Raw genomic sequence first — 6,799 nt, forward strand, 5'->3', positions numbered from 1 at the left:
ATTATTTAACCACTTTTGAGAGGATTGCAACAGGATGTCAGTGGCCACAAGAAGAATGGGCACTGCATCTGGCTCCACTTCTTAGTGGTAAAGCACGTGCGGCATATGTTGCTATGGACACTGAAGAAACAATGGACTATGATAAGGTAAAAACCGCCGTTCTTGAAAAATTTGAAATAAGTGCTGAGACTTACCGAACCAGATTTCGCAACATGACGGTGAAGGACGATGAGACACCCAAAGAGCTGCGAACCCGCCTTAAAGACCTATATGAAAAGTGGATGCTTCCAAAGGAGAAGACAAAGGACCAAATAGGAGATGTCATAGTGATGGAACAGTTTCTCAGAGTTCTTAACCCAGAGCTGAGGACCTGGGTGAAAGAGCGCAACCCCACCACTTCAAAAGAAGCTGCAGAGATGGCAGAGGCTTTTCTTGCAGCCCGACGCCCACAAAAAGGGTACATGGTAGGAAAACCCAGTTCAGCCAATGTTTTTGTGGGTAGGTCAGGGGGTGGGAATGGGTACAAAGCTAAAAGCCCTAAACAAAGTTCCCCAATCACTAGCAGTAGCCGCGCTAGAGAAGTAAAGCAGAGAGGCCCATTGGTGTGTCATGCCTATGGTCAAGCAGGTCACTTTAAGGCAGATTGCCCAGGTCAGCAAGTCAGTAAGACTTACATGTGTCTTTCACCACAGTGTTTTGACTTGCTAGAGGAAGAAACAGAGTCTCTAGTACCCTCCAGTGATCAGGAGCACACCATCTGTGTTTTCATTGAGGGAAAACCGTGTGTTGCCCTCTTGGATTCAGGCAGTAGCCGCACACTTGTCAGGCAAGATTGCCTCCCTAGCGACACCACATTTTGTGGTAAAGTTAAAGTCTGGTGTGTTCATGGTGATAATGTTGATTATCCTATTGCCAATGTTTGCCTTCAAGTTAATGAAAAGGAGTACGTACTTACAGTTGGAGTAATGGATAAACTTCCCTACCAGATTGTGTTGGGCCGGGACATGCCAATTCTTGGGGAGTTATTAGCAAAGACAGAGAAGGACAGAGAAGAGAAGAATCTGCATGTTGCATGTGAAGGTCTGCTAGTAGTCACTAGGTCTGGTAATAAAGCTTCTCAGTCAGAGCCAGGTTTGAGTGAGTTGCCCTATGCAGACAGTGAAATTCCAGATATTGACAGACCAAGTAGGCCGCATATAAAGAAAAGTAAAATGCAGAGAAGACAGGAAAAAGTGAGGGGGACAGAAATTGCTGAGTCACTTCCTGAACCAGAGATCGATGAGCTCCTGGTTGTCCCGAGCAATATTGTCCAACTCCAAAGGGAGGACCCCTCTTTAGCACCTCTGTTTGCTAAGAGCACCCAAGAATCAGCACAGATTACAGACAGAGTACGGGAAGTATTCATTGTTAAGAATGAACGACTATATCGTCGTAGCAAAGTTGGTGACCAGTTGGTTGTTCCCAAAAGCTTAAGGCCTGTAGTCTTGCAGTTGGCTCATTCAGTTCCTTGGGAAGGCCACTTAGGACATCTTAAAACCTTTTCCAGAATGGTAACTCGTTTTTTTTGGCCACAGCAATTTTCAGACACTGCCCAGTTTTGCAAATCATGTCCACAGTGTCAGTTGACAGCCCCAAGTAGGAAAGGAGACAGAGCCCCACTCATTCCTATGCCTGTAATAGACGTCCCCTTTTCTCGTGTTGCCATGGATATTGTCGGCCCATTGGAGAGAAGTGGTTCAGGGCATAGGTACATTCTAGTGATTTGTGACTATGCAACAAGGTATCCTGAAGCTTTCCCATTGAGAAGGGTCAAAGCCCGCCAAATAGCTAATTGTCTGATACAGATGTTTTCAAGGGTGGGTATTCCCAAAGAAATCTTGACAGACCAAGGCTCAAACTTCACTTCCAACCTGTTGAAAGAAGTCTACAAACTTCTGGGAATTACCGGAATCAAAACGAGCCCTTATCATCCACAAACTGATGGACTTGTTGAGAGGTTTAATAAAACCCTGAAATCAATGCTGAGGAGGTTCGTAAGAGAATCGGGAAAAGACTGGGACCAATGGCTTCCATTTTTGCTTTTCGCCTATAGAGAGGTACCACAAGCATCAACTGGATTTTCTCCGTTTCAGCTCTTGTACGGCCATAATGTCAGAGGTCCACTGGATGTACTTCGGGAAGCTTGGGAGGAAGCTAGCCCTGAAAAACAGTGCTCTTCCCTCTCTTATGTGTTGAAAATGAGGGACAAGCTTGAACAGTTTCAGGAACTGGCTCATTGTCACCTAGTAAGTGCCCAGCGACGTCAAAAACAGAACTATGATAAGACAGCTCGCAGGAGGACCTTTAAAGAAGGACAAAAAGTGTTGCTCCTTTTGCCAACCACTGAAAGCAGTCTCTTAGCCAAATGGCAGGGGCCATTTGTGATAAACAGGAAAGCAGGTCCTGTCACTTATGAGCTCAACATGCCGAATCGTCGGAAAAAGCAACAGGTGTTTCATGTCAACATGTTGAGGGAGTGGATTGAGAAGCCAGAGCAATCACTTCAGTTGTGGGCTCGTGTTGTACTGCAGGAAGAAGAGCCTCAAGAGCAATTCTTTCCCACCAGTACTGAAGAAAAGCTATTTCCGGATTTGAGCCATCTATCACCAGAACAGCAGGAGGAGCTCGTGGCCATAATGCCACAGGAGCTTTTCAGCACAAAGCCAGGCTACACCCATCTTATTCAGCATGACATACACCTGCGTTGTTCGAATCAACCACCCATCAGGGATACCACCTCCAGAGTTCCAGCAAAGCTAATGCCAGCATTGAAACAGGAGGTGGAAGAAATGCTTGCAACAGGGATTATAGAGCCATCTAGAGGTGAGTGGTGTAGCCCTGTGGTACTCGTCCCCAAGAAAAATGATGCAAGACAGAGATTTTGTGTTGACTTCTCAAAACTTAATGCTGTCTCTGCTTTTGATGCATATCCTATGCCAAGAGTGGATGAATTGATTGAGCGCTTGGGTAATGCCAAGTACCTCACAACACTCGACCTTTGTAAAGGTTATTGGCAAGTCCCCCTAACAGAGTCCTCAAGGGATTTAACTACATTCAGGGTTCCCAGCGGACTTTATCGTTTCAGAACTATGCCTTTCAGACTACATGGAGCTCCAGCCACGTTCCAGAGGCTGGTGGACTTGGTTCTGAAAGGAGCTGATGGCTATGCAGCAGCGTATATTGACGACATTGTGGTGTTCAGCGAGACATGGGAGGACCATGTGAAACATCTGGCTATGCAGCAGCGTATATTGACGACATTGTGGTGTTCAGCGAGACATGGGAGGACCATGTGAAACATCTGGCTGATGTCCTGCAACGCATCAGAACAGCTGGACTAGTCATCAACCCTGGGAAATGCCACATTGCACAGACCGAGGTGGAGTACCTGGGATACGTCATTGGGGGTGGGGTCATCCGCCCTCAGGTGAGTAAGGTCGAACCTTGCCTCTTGTCCTCCTCCGACTACAAAGAAAAAGTTGAGATCCTTCCTGGGTTTAGCTGGCTGGTATCGTCGTTTCATCCCTAATTTCTCTACCAGATCAGCTATTCTTAGTGATTTAACTCGTAAATCATGCCCCAACAAAATTAAATGGACTCCAGAGTGTGAGGCTGCATTCATGGATTTGAAAAACTGTTTGTGTAATGAGCCTGTGTTGCAGTGTCCAGACTTTACGTGCCCGTTTATTGTACAGACTGATGCTTCAGGAGTTGGGCTGGGAGCTGTGTTGCTGCAAGGTGATGGAGAGGACCAAAGACCTGTGCAGTACATAAGCCGTAAGCTCTTCCCCAGAGAAATGAAGTATTCCACAATTGAAAAAGAAGCTTTGGCAATAAAATGGGCTTTGGACACTCTGAGATACTATCTACTGGGAGGTGAATTTGTGCTTGAAACCGATCATCGAGCTTTACAGTGGATGAGCAGAATGAGAGACACCAACGCAAGGATCACGAGGTGGTATCTTTCATTGCAGCCATATTGTTTTAAGATTCGATATAGGGCAGGGAAAAAGAATGTTGTGGCAGACTTTCTTTCCCGTTCCTATGAAGAGTAACGGACTTAAGGGGGGGGGGGAATGTGACAAAGTGGCTAATCACATCATTAGCACCCGTTTGAAATTTAAGATATGTAATAGCCTTGACTAAAACATGAGGGAGGTGCGTCATACCTGTGACAAAGTGGCTAGGACAGAATTCATTTGCCATTTGTCACTTGCGTATATTGTTATTCTGTGTTCTGTTATTTTACAGTCAGCCATAATGCTTTAATTTAGACAGTGCTGGTGTAACTTCTCTTAACACACAATATCCCGGGTTTTGTTTGTGGTAGCAGTAGTTACATTCTTTACATCCATGCATGTGTTTTAAAGCAAACACTACTAACCATCAGATCATCTGAATTTTCTTCTGTTTACAGGCACATGTCTAGTAAATTATGTTTCTTTATGTTGCTTTGGTTATACTTACCATGGTGTCCATGTTGTGCATTCAGGTCCTGTATGTGAGACGGGTGTATGGGAAGGGCCGCCCACTACTTCCTGTTTATATAGGGTCATGAGGTCAATGATTGGATCACTGGGTGTAACCAAATGGAGGGTTTTCATTTTGTATAGTATTGTTTGTTTTCTTTAAAGTAGCCTTTTGAGTTATATTGTATGCAGTGTTTTACTTTACAAACCATTTAGTTGAGTAAATGAGTTTGTCAGTTTCATGCATGACTTTATTCCTGTTCTTTGTTTAGAATTGTATTATTTGGTTTGACCTATTTTGTTCAATGGTAGGGACTAACGAGGTCAGGTGTGGGCAAAGTCTTGTATAAAGCCAGTGGGATTTTTGCATGCCTGATTGATTGTTTTATGGTAAAAGGGAGATGCTAGCAATAAAGTATGCTTAAAAAGAACTTCAATTGTCTGCTAATGCTATTTACTTATCACCTTCCTTGCTGCTTAAGTTATGCTACATCACAATACCCTTCATCAGTCACGTCTTCTCTTCTGTTTCCTGGTCTACATGAATCAGCTCACTGTCCCGTCCATATATTTTAAACCAAGACTATGCCACCATAAGAAGAAATACCCATAAAACCCTCCCTCTGTGAACGCTTGGGTCAAATGTGTGTAACGCCTAATGTTGCTCAATCATCAGTAATGCTATTACTGTAATCCTGCAATTTCATCTTGTGGCCACAGTGGTTGCTGTTCACCATAAGTTAAACCGACTTTTCTTGCAAAACAGCTCTTCCATACTTCTTTCTTTTTTCCCCTTCCAACTCTAACCTAGACACTCAGATCATTTTGACACATTTCCTGCCACCTCAGAACAGAGATTTGAGTGAAAAGTTATCGGCCATTTTAAAAATAAATGCATATTTGAAAAAAAGCTCAGCAGTCTCCAAGAAGCCATACCACCAGCATAAATTTAGAAAGATAAATCTGATATTTAAAAATACAGATAACTCACAGTGGAAAGCGTTCCGGACTTGAATAGACCTGTTAATATTGCAACTTTATAGTTCTGAGGAAAGGATTGTAATCTAATTTTATCTTTATTATGATAAGTAACAGTAACTACAATGCCCCCCAAATTGCCAAAATCAACAGTGTTTACATTTTTATGTGGCTCTATCTATTATTTACTATGTGACAAATTTGTAGTCATGTGCACAACACTGCATGAAAATTCAATGTGTGGATTTTGCATATTATCCTTGTGACTGCATAGGCTCTCTGTCTGGGTACTTTGACTTCCTCCCACAGTTTAAGGGCTTGCACGTTAGGTTAAGTGGTGATTCTAAATTCACTGTAAGTGTGAAGCCGAGTGTGAGTAGTTGTCTGACTCTCTGTGTCAATCGTCCTGTAGACTGGCAAGCTCTTCATGGTTTACCAGCTTCCTGTCACTCTGAACTGGACAAACCGTCAAAAAAACATAGATGGCATTGAAATTTGAAATCAACAGTTGTATGTTTTGCAAGTAAAATGTGCAAAAGCCATTCCATTTGCTTCTCATATATTGGATGGAGTAAAAATGCAAAGTACCAGTGGAAGTACTTATATGGATAACAATATCCCAAAATTGTACTTGACTAAATACTGCTCTCCTGCTTTGTTGTTAATGAGTGAAGGCTTAAATTACTGATATCACTAGACGGTACTTCCACTGTTTTTAGTCGCACAAAAAGAAATTCGTAAAGATTTAGTTTGAGATGTTACATCTGAATGAGTTTTGATTTTGGGGCGTCTCAGCTGTGAATTTTTTTTTTTTAAGTGCCAACATGAGGGTAAAATCACCCCTGGGTGCTGTCAGAGTGTTTGAGGAGATGTTTCATTATTCATTAGGCAGCTCGAGGATTTTCCTTTGATAGACAGTGTGTCTCTCTGCTGTTGAGCTTTAGGACAGATTAAATATGAACTCTGCAGTGTAATTTTGAATTTCACAGATTTATTGATGTGTGTTTGGTTCCTGCAGCGTTTTACTGCCACAAAAGTGGATAAAAAATCCTTATTGAGGCGAAATATCAGTGCGTAGATGACTAGACAAGTAATGTTTCTTTGTTGACAGTCCAGCGGCTTACTTGCTGCTTTTCTGTCTCATGTCTCACATACATTTTCATCAAGTCTCACTCTTTTTTTTATCAGCTTGTGCCAGTTGTCACAACAGCAGCAGCAGCAGCTTTTTGAGTGTGTATGTGTGTGTGTGTGTGTGTGTGTGTGAGTGAGAGAGAGAGAGAGAGAGGGTGCGTCAGAGGAAAAAGGAAGTTGCG

The sequence above is a fragment of the Diplotaxodon limnothrissa genome, linkage group LG6 (genome assembly GCF_057381915.1).
Source record: "Diplotaxodon limnothrissa isolate DT_005_m linkage group LG6, D_limnothrissa_male_GT1.1, whole genome shotgun sequence".
NCBI classification, from domain to species: Eukaryota; Metazoa; Chordata; class Actinopteri; order Cichliformes; family Cichlidae; genus Diplotaxodon; species Diplotaxodon limnothrissa.